General features: G+C 30.7%; 1 long non-coding RNA gene across 1 annotated transcript; it reads right to left on the bottom strand.

Annotated features, from left to right (window-relative positions):
- Positions 1-1,402: 1,402 nt before the first annotated feature.
- LOC132758107 (uncharacterized) lies at positions 1,403-2,155 on the bottom strand. The gene is made up of 2 exons (XR_009629536.1): positions 2,052-2,155; positions 1,403-1,605 (listed from the first exon to the last, which is right to left on the bottom strand). It is a non-coding gene; the product is annotated as an uncharacterized LOC132758107 (long non-coding RNA).
- Between the last annotated feature and the right edge of the window lie 9,361 nt (positions 2,156-11,516).

Genomic DNA, 11,516 nt, shown 5'->3' on the forward strand with positions numbered 1-11,516 from the left:
AGGATATTAAATGAGTGTAGTTTAATACTAAATTTATTGAACGAGTTGAACAAAATCATATATAAATCATATTATGCGAGCCTCTGGCGAGCATAATATTGTTTTATTCAACTCGTTCAATAAATTTAGTATTGAATCTACACAAATAAAATATTCTTTTTATCACATATATAAAATAAGAACAGTAAACTGTAAAGAGTTATTTTTCAATGGCGCGTTTATAGTGTAACGCTAACATAAGCGCGCTCTAACGCTATGTTTCTATATAGCGCAAATAACGTCACGTCAAAGTGTTATTACACTAGTGTAATATCGTTTTTTTAAAATGGCTTTATTACACTCCTGTGCCGCGGTTTATGTGATAAAGATAAATATGACTCGAGGCGAGCCGAGGGCTATATTTATGTAAGCAAGGCTATATTCAAACAAAAATTGTTTAGTTAATTCATAATAAAGCAAATTGACAAGTCATAAGAAAATGTAGCACGTTGCGCAAAGGGCGCACGTAAAAGATGACGTCAGGTGTTTAACCGCTTTGCGAAGGCTGATGAATATAAAGTAATTTATACAGTCATTAAAGTGGGAAAACTTGTAGAAACACATTGTTATATTGGCCTATCTGCGCGCTATCGACTACAAAATGTTTAAGCCAATTAGAATTCAAGAAATTCATTTGCATTATGATAATAGTTCGTATTTGTATATGGCCGATATTGGCGTCATGTGCATGTGGCAGATATATATATATAAAAGGTTACCCCGTACTTCACTTCGGGGTAATTGATTCCAGCACTTTTATGTGTTGAAACTGCGTACTGCTCAATTCGATGCTGGGGAAGGGATGTTGCACATTTTCATTCTCCCTCATGTACAGGCTCAATCAAACCCAGTTTGCAATTTTCATCTACTTTTTATTTTTTGAGATTAATTCTTACAAGGGATCAACCTATTCCAGATTTTTTTCGTTTCAATCATTATAAATATCATTGTCACCATTTGTAGCCAATATTTACACTGATGACTTACAAACAAATCAGTGTGATTAAAATCATGCATATAAGCTTTTTTTCTAGCTCGAACTTGTTGGAAAGGTAGGTATCTTTTTACAGCTTAACGAGTTCGTTTAGTGATATATATTTTTGTGTCGCACTTAAAATCACACTGACAATTTTTAAATGTCATATGACGAATATCAAGCTATTCGAGTGTCTCTCCGTAAATAATTTCAGGCAGGTTCCTGGGTACACGTGGAAACATGGGTCCACTGATACGCTAGCCAGATAGTTTCCTTATCTGAAAGACTTCAATGTCCCGGGCGGGATTGCAACACACACTAGTTAAATTAAGTGATTTTAAAAGGCAAAAACATTGAAAATAATTGAAACGACGCGAACAAGATAAAAACGATCCAAATATGTTTATTTTCTTATTTCAATTGAATTTATCTACATGCTTCTTCACATTTTTTCTTGGTTGTATAGGTCCCACTCTTGTTTTTGTAACAACCAGTAGTCTCGTAACACCTCCCTTTATTTGGATGATATGTCCAAACGGTTGCAATGTAGCCGCTCTTGCAAGGGGAATAAGGAGACACATGTTCACATTCTGTTGAAAATAGATATTTATAATTTACACCTTAAAGTGACATGTAATAGCGAATGCATCTTCCAAAATATAAATTCACTTAATAAAATAAAACATATTCAGGAAGAATTTACTAGATTTCAAACAAATTTATGAAATAAAAATATTTTACGCATAATGTCACTTCAACTGCCATGCAATCTCGTTAAGCTTTATTATTTCAATTACTAGTATTTATACATTTTCTTAATTAAACACGTACACTTCAATTAAAAATAACATGTTTATACGTTTTTTAAATTAATCACGTGCATATTTCTACTGTTATATCGCTTTCAATTCACATATTTTCAGGTCATTATAAAAAGCTCAAACATTCGATCATAAAAATTATTAAGAAGTTAGTAAGCTTTACAGGGGGTGCCAAATATTCTTTTCTTTTGATTTTGTCAAATATATTGACTTACGAGCAAAGATGATTGACACCAAAGCAAGAAGAATTAGCCCAATTTTCAGCATTGTGGACACTTGGCTTCTAAATGACAAAGTTGTAAGAGTATCTAAAATTAAAGCACAAGTATTTTTAATTTGCATGCTTACAATGTTACAACTTTTTTAAACACACTATTTGTAAAACATTTTACACGATCAAAAACAATTTTTTCTGAAGATAATTCAATACCAAAATTTTAATATCTAAGCTGTAATTTCCAAATATTTAGTCTATTTTTTAACCAAGCCTAGACATATATTTTGATTAAATATTAATACAGTCTTCCTGCTGTTCTATATTTGCCACTTATATGTATAAATTCTATAAATCACAGTGTCAAACAAATATGAAACTATGCTCGGCAATTGTCAGTATAAACGATACATTATGCTCTTATTATGATGATAAAAAGCGGTTTACCGCGTGTACGGTAGCATTTTCCATTACCGTCCACGAACAGGCTCAATCAAGTCGAACCTGCACAATTCTCAATCTTGTTTTGTGCGTTCTTTAAGGATTTTATTTTTCTCAATTTTACCTGCACATTGTGCTTATTATAAAAAGAAATAACCTAAAGTAACAATAAAAAATGAGGTACTTACTAACTCACTGTCTGGCAGAAATGACGATAATGACATAATACGTTTAAAAATTGTTACTATATACATATTATATATGCATTTAGTCTGATGCAAATGTTACCATATCATTAAAATCTTCAAACGTTTTTTTATGTGAGTGATTGTAGTAACAAAATGCGACATTTTATCATAGTTCATTGTAAATTGGGCCTAGCAGGTATTTTTCCCCATCTAATTTGTTATATTATTAATTTAGGAAGGATTTTTTTTCAATTATCAGATATCAACCGCCATGCTAAGTCGGTGATAAAGTAAATCTAGACTGGAAAGTGTCTATAAGAAATAAATACATTTATAAATTCATTTTATGTAAAATAAACTTGTTTAAAAGTGTAAAGCTTATACATGTATAAAATGTAAGAAACGAATCAATATGCTTAGTTTTTTTACTTAGAACTTTTATATAATTTCCAATATAATACATAATCAATTAATAATGAAAACGTATAATTTAAAATATGATATATTTAGGTTTATTTAAGATGTACATGATAAATTTAAGAAAACGTATGACTATGATTAGTTAAATTTAAGATGTAAATTACCTTTTGTGAAAATATCTTTTACTTTGTGGCATCTATGTGATATTTTCATGACATTGCAATTGTATCTTTTTTTTTATTAGCGATGCATTTTGTTCAGACATAGAAATGTGTTGATGTGATTTGCACATTTTTGGGATATTTATTTTTATACGATAATGGTGTTATTTTTTGTTGTTGAAGATTCCATGGTTACAGAAATTAGAATTCTGTTTTGTTATTTCCCTTTGAGATAATTTATTGATTCACTCATTAGTGGTGTTTTTTTTAAATATTATTTAAAAAGTTTTTTATTAAACATTTCAATAATTACATGAAATCATAATCAATGCAGATTGAATGAAGGTAAAACTATCAGGAATAAAGTGATTATTTGAAAGCACTAAAACAGCAAAATTACATGAAAATTGCAGACTCCGTTTGCTCGATTCTGCGCATGAGGGGTAATGAAAAAGGGCAATATACCTCAAGTTCATTGCACTGGCTTGAACGGTTCTCAATTCTTAACATTCCAAAATTGCTTGATTCAATTATCCGAAGGACCAGAAAAATATAACAACACTGATTTGAAGTACGGGACAAGCAACATTTTACGACTGACACACTTGCACTTGACACCTGTTGTTGTGATGTATGTATATCTGAATAAAAGTCTAAAACTATAAAATAAAACAATATTTGACTTTTGGCTGTACAAGTTTCACATCTGGCACAAGGTTAGATTGATATGACTATAACTTTGTCATTAAACTGCTGTCACAGCTAATAATTCGTGGTTCTAGTTATGAAATACAATTATATAAAGTTATATATTGATGACTACAAATCATTAACAATTACTTTTTGGAAAAAAAATGAAATCTTTGATTAAAATTAATCTTTAATTTCTCATTGTATTTTCATTCTTATTGGTAGCAGTAGAATAATGTGCTCGGTTGGTGTACCGGAAGTTCATAAATCATAATTTTGTTTATTATGTTGCGTACTTTTTAATTATGTCTTTTTCAGCTTATTTGTAAGATGCAGACTTCAAAACCGCTGAACCTCTGTTCAGAATTTCATTTTATTTAGCTTCGCCCATTGTGTTCTCGTTTAGGGAACATGCATTAAATTACTTGGGAACCATATGCCGATGGTACCAACCTGCCACATTGAAAGGTATATGATACCAGCAATATGAAAAAAAAAAGATTTTATGAAATTTAAGAGTTAACCAGTTAATGTTTAATGTTAAATTTTGCTTAAGCCGGTTCTTTGTGGGGTGGGGGCTAGCTTGCAATTACCACGAACAGACTCATTTACACGGAACCTGAAACAATAGTGAAGCAAGTATACTGTATACCTTACAAGTGATAATTTCTAAAACAAATTTACATTAAAGAACTAAGAACAAATCAAATTATGTTGGCGATTTATATTTTTCAAGGCTTTTATAATCAAAAGTTGCACAGAAAACTCAAAATAAGACGCCTGAAATAAAAAAAGTTTTTTTTTATTATTTAACATAACATGATGTTTCTCCTTGTGTTCTATAGCCAGCAATCCTTACTGACACAATAGCATATTAATAAAAATAAATGTAAAAAAGATATGCTCACTTTAAAATGTTAAGGCGATTTCAAAAGTAGCTATACGAATTGTTAATTCGCATCTAACACCTACTCTTATACATGAACACCAGAGAATATCTTTTAATATGGCAATGAAACTCATTGCTGCTTGTACTTAGTCTGTTTTAAAGTAGCACACCAAAACAGAAATTGTATTCTACTTCCATAATAAATAGAACCGAAAGATAACAATGTGGAAAAATGTTTTTATAGTCATTATCGTTTATCTTCTCTTGCCATTAGACTAGTTGTCACTCCTCCTATACTGCCTGTGTGTGTTTGTATTGCTGCATCAAACCCTCCAAAACGATAAGATTCATCAAAACATGTTTCATCTGTGGATGTTTCTAAATTCAAAATTTCACCATTACTATGATTAAATGAAGAATTGTGCTTTAACCGATGATAAGGGCATGGATCTTGCTTTTTCCAGGACTGTTCATAGACATGCTTATTCAAACCGAGCCTGAAACATTTTCAATTTTGTCGCTTTGGGTGATCTTTAGGGTTCTACTTTTCCTTTTTCTTCTGTATTTTATTGTATTTGCATTTATAATAAGGTCAATGATACTTTAATCATGATACATGTTCTGCTTCTATAACTACTACAATTAACGGTAAAGGAGGAGTTGGTAAATATCACGCATATTGCAAGGCTTTAAGTAAAGAAAAAAATACTACTTATTGTTGACAGCGTAATTCACATCTAGAATATTGTGCTCAGTTATTTTCTAGCATACACTGATTTGATTGGATTTTTATTGCAGAGCGGTGGTGGTTGTATTTAATAATGCATTATGATTGCGTGTGATAACAAGTTTTAAACATCATCGATATTCTATTTCTAAACGTTTTATCTTAACTGTTTCGTAATTACTTCTAATTAAAATTTGTGAATGTATATGTGATACGTACTATTATGGTACTGATTTTTTGTGTTGACAGTGACAACAAGTTGTAAAGTAAAACAATTTGTGTTTTAAGTGCGGTTATCTGTGTAAATAGCTTTATTATAGAATCAGTTTAGTATCAGATATACCTTTTCTTTGCCTGATTTTAAAATTTGAATTTGACATTGTACTGCCTTTTCACTGGAAGTCCTGAATATTCTGTCAACATCAATCTGTTTTTCCTGTATATCACACTGTTTTTTTAATATAAGGGGACAGGGTGCTTTAAAATTGTCACGTTACATCGACCCTACTTCACTGCGCATCGGCCGAATGTTTCATTACCGCTCAAGTAACATAAGTTTATTCAGTCAGCTGCGAAGGGAGCGTACATCGACCCTACCTACCTTTCAATTCTCACTCCCCCGCTGGGGACGAATTGCGCACTTTAAAAAATAACTCATTTGTGTGCAATTATTACCGAGATGAGCATAATGCTGTCAACGACATAATCCCGAGGTAATAAACGAAGTTGCCACTTTTTACGCTTGCAATTGAAAAATGCTAAATGAAAATATAACTTACCGTAATTTAATATCGAAATATTACCCATACGAAACCAAAGAAAAATATATAACTGGCTGTTTGATCCACTTGATATTGAATGCCTAGACAGATTTAATTGAATCTATTCATAAATCATGTTTGATACTACGATTGATACTGGTTATTTTAATGAAAATCACGGAAAGTAGGTTATTTACAGAATGTTACGGATGTCATCATATTCCGGATGCTGGCTTAATTAGAAAATGCAAAGCTCCTTTGAGATTAATTAATGTGTTTCCTAAAATAGATAATGCAGTTCTAAGAACTTTAATGAATTATGTATATTGGAACGAGAGGTAGTTGCAACTTGACACTATAAATATGTTTGAATATCGCAGATTTATTAAAACATACAACAGAGTAAATTAACATAAATTTAAATGGCCAACATGCCTGCTGGTTGATCTTTCTCTTGTTTAAGATGATTCAAAAATCTGGAGAAAGTGTGATTTCTCGTAAGCATTAATAACAACAAAATTACAGGAACAGTTTGACAGAGGCTGTACATGAGGGATAATGAAAATAATGTAGCATTCCTATCCCACTTTCAAATATGAAATGGGTTGTTAAGGTATTGTGTCAATTTTATCTCATAGTGGCAGGATTGTATTGTAAAACAAGTTAACCATCCATTTAGTGTGTATTTTCAATACCTTTTTAAGATACAATCTTATAATTTAAAACCAGAAGGCGTTGTTGACCGAGTGGTTACGATCGTTTACTTCGAACAACTTGCCCCTCTTCGCTGTGGGTTTTGAACCCCGACAGGGACTTTGAATTCTTTTATGTTATGGAAGCTATCCACCTTGCTTACGGAACGACTGTGGTTCTACTCATGTGCCCGTTTTTGTGGCACGTAAGATCATTCTTTACCAGTAAAATGGTCATGTGACCTATACTGTGTTGGTGCGACGTAAAACCAACAAAATAATTATAAGAATAATTTCAAAAATAAATATCAGTTAACTTACCTGAATTGAATGCGGTTGATTACGTAATACTATCGAATAACGCAATATTTAACATTACTTTTCACTTACGGTTGTTGCAAAATAGATAAATACAGAATCCCTAAAGAAAGCCCAACACGGCAAAATTGAAAATGTTGCAGGCTCGGTTTGATTGAACCTGTTCATGGACGGTACTGGAAAGTGCAAGTTACCGTCCACGCCCCCTAGCACCGGCTTAAGCAGAATTCAACATTTAAACATGAAATAGTACAATTTTGAATTTAGAAACATCCGCAGATGTGTTCATACGGCGGTTATCATGGAACCTTCAATGTGACACTTCCGTGCCATTCCATGAAAAGCGGCGTATGGTCCCCAAGTAATAAAAAGCGTGTGCCAACATATCCTAAGGGTGATTCAACATTATTCAAGTAGGAATATTGGAAGCCTATATGTGCATCATTCGTTATTATCAAGTTTCCATCAGTTTTAACATCGATTTTGTTTGTGTGGTAGGTAGGTGAATTTTCTAATCCGCTTTATGGATAAAAGCATTGGTTAAAAACGGTATATAAATGTTATGAAAAACATCAAAAAGACGTATTAGGAGCGTTTTAGTTTTTATTTCACCGTATCTTGAATACATTTTCATTTCTTTAAATATTAATTATTGAGTATATTTCATAGAGTGTTATTGTATAATTCATTAATTGAATGAATTAGGTAATAAATATTTCTTAGATCAATACGACTTATTTAATTCCGCATCCAGCTTTACATTTTGCTTCAGTTGTGAAGACGTTTTTGCCTTTGTAGCAGCCGGTAAGTTTCACACATTTTTTATTCCTATTGCGGTATGTCCAAACAGTTGCCTTCATGCTGTCTCTGCAAGGCGAAGACTGTGCAACATCTTGACATTCTGTTAAAATATATGAAGAACAAAAAACCTGAACATTGATTCAACAGAGACAAGTGTCTTCATAACGTAAGTAAAATCAAAATGTATGTTAAAATTTATAATATTGGATAAAATTTAACATAACATAATGAATTTGTAATCATCGTCTCGAGGCTTTGTTCATTATTAATAAGATATGTCTTGGTCTATTTCTATTTTAAGAAAAGCCATTCATGTTTCGTGATACGGACTGATTACAAACAAAATCACAACTGTTCCCAAATAACAGTTTTGATCGTTTAAGACTTAATTTTGTTCAGGCATTCAAAAGTTTAAAGCAGAATAATCATACTATGAAATGTAAGTAATATCAGGAATGAAAAGTATACTTTACTTCTAACTGTATTAGTTCGTTAGCTTATGCTGCTGAACCTCTTACAATCTGGTGTCAATCTATCATTATCAACCTATTATCATTATCAGGCCAAAATACAAAACATGAATAATAAATACAAGAATCTTTAATGAACCTAACATGTTTTACAAACATCATCTATGTCCACGCTGTCTTCTATTGAGACAAATATACTTACGGACGACATTTTTCGCAAAGGTGATCGACACCAAGGCAAGGAGAAGGATTCCAATTTTAAGCATCGTAAAGTCTTCGCTTCTGGAAAAGCAAAACATATTGATTATTAATTTATTAATGGTCTTGAACGTTACCAATACTGGTAAGGTACTCGTTCTACATGTAATTAAACAATATATGGTAAGCTCGAAAGAATTGCTGGTCATGTTGGCTTAAATTCCGTCAGTGACAAACAGTTGTTTCTTAAACTCATTGCTTAGTACTGGTTGGTTCCAGAAATGGATTCTGTAGTAATCCCATAAGCAAGCTTATAGCCATTTATAAACAAAAATAAAATATATGTAAACCTGACTAAACAAATTGTTTTGAATACATATTCACATAATAATACCAACATTATCTGGAAGATTCTGAAATCTTTGTTCATCTTGTATTAGCAATTTAGAAAGAAAAAACATATCTAGGAAAGATTTTTGACAAACATTACATTCAAGTAAATATTTTCTATTTATTGCGGTATCATAATGTCAAAGATATCATAAATTTAACTTGATAATAGTCTTTATTAACGTATATCCTGTTATTTTTATTTTGTATTTATTATTATTACACGGACTTGTCAATATTCCATTTATGGAATTGCCAACTGAATATTTTTGAGATAACAAGATGAAAATTTAAACTTAGTCAGCTTACAGATCTGCTCTATACTGGTAGTAAATGAAACAGAGAAAAACATAATCCCTAAAGAAAGCCTTACACGACAAAGTTGAAAATGTTGCAGGCTCGGTTTGATTAAGCCTGTTCATGGACGGTACTGGAAAGTGCAAGTTACCGTTCATGCCCCTAACACCGGCTTAAGCAGAATTCAACAACTAAGATTAACTGGTTAAATTTTGAATTAAGTGCATCCTTAGATATGTTCATACAGCGGATAACATGGAATCTTCAATATAACACACTAGTGCCATTCCATGACAAGCGGCGTATGGTCCCTAAGTAAACGAATGTGTTTGCCCTCAACGAGAAAACAATGGACGGAACTAAAAAAATGAAATTTTGAAAGATGATCTGACGTTATAAAGCCTGCATATCACAGACAAGACGTCAAAAGACACATTTAAAAGCACACACTTTTGGTTAAAGCAAGCTCACACTATTACATTTATGCAATTGTTCGTCATTGTAGCAATGCGTGCATTTTATCGCCATGTGATAAGTTTTGGGTCCGTTAAAATCTAAAAAAAAAGGTGGAAAACTGTTTGTTGTCTATCGTCGAATATAAAATTTAAGTTCACGGAGAGCTGAAATTAATTTTATCTGCTGATGACTGATTAAAGTAAATAAACAACAAATTGTGCAACCCTCAAAAAGTTCTTAAAATATAAAATAAAAAAGGTTCTGAGAAGTAGGAAATTTAAACAAATAGGTACTTACATCTCTTTCGCAAGGTAAATATGATGAAAAATATGAGAACATACAGGGTTATATATACATACTGACCATGTCTTCAGAACGCAGATGTCACCACATCATTGGAATATGTGTCATGTCAATTGTCGTTTGAGCGATGATGGTGGCAAAACATGGTGACTCTTTGCCGTTCTGTATAATTTATTAACTGTGCAGAAACGCTTAAAGGCTAATTGTCCATCTAATTATTCCTTTTGATTATCTTATTCCGATATTTTGTTTTTATTATTATCATTATCATTATTGTTATTATTTATATTTTTATTATTATTATTATTATTATTATTATTATTATTATTTATGCTGAAAATTAAAAAAATGATGTATTAAAGATCCTGTTACACAATTTTTTATGGTTTTATATCATAAATACAATGTTCAAATGGATATTTATCAATATTTTAAGTTTTAAAAAACTAAATTATTATTATGTATAAATATATCTATGACAAATATTTTTTTTTATTATTATTATTATAATAATTATCATTATTATTATTTTTATTATTATTATTATTATTATTATTATATTATTATTATTATTATTATTATTATAATCATCATCATTATTATTATTATTATTATTACTGTTTGAGTTTATTAATTTAAAATCTAATATCGTATTTATGCCTATTTGTTACAAAAAAGAAGGATTTATCTGAAGATTAAAACAAGGGGTGTATCAATTGTCTCATTTAATCAAAATGTCTTTAAATTTAATTTTACTTTCGATTTGATTAAACGTATATTCGATGATATCCTGTACAAGAGAGATTTAATAATATAGTAAGAATGATTAATATATTTAAGTTTACTCCTTTTTATGGTTGAACGAATTTGATACTAGTATCCACTTTAATATAAATATATGAGACTTTCATTTCATAATCGCCGCAACATGATTTGTTTTACATGCATTTTTGATTAGCAATATGCATAATTCACATGATATTTTTATACTACTTGCCGATTTTAGTTTTCAATATCTGATCAAAGAATATTTTATTTGGCAATAGTTTTTCCAAACCTTTAGATATATATTTTTGTAAATATTATAATCCTTGTTACATTCATTTTAGTGTTTATTGTTTATTATTATTGGCTATATTTCATTCATAGATGCTGTACATTTACATTATATCTCATGAACAACCTAAATCGGACCGAATTACAATTTCCATATAATTATGTATTTTTACTTGTTTTCATTAACGTTTATGTGTCTCCATTTTGC

The sequence above is a fragment of the Ruditapes philippinarum genome, unplaced genomic scaffold, assembly GCF_026571515.1.
Source record: "Ruditapes philippinarum isolate M1 unplaced genomic scaffold, ASM2657151v2 ctg1416_1_1_1_1, whole genome shotgun sequence".
NCBI lineage: Eukaryota > Metazoa > Mollusca > Bivalvia > Venerida > Veneridae > Ruditapes > Ruditapes philippinarum.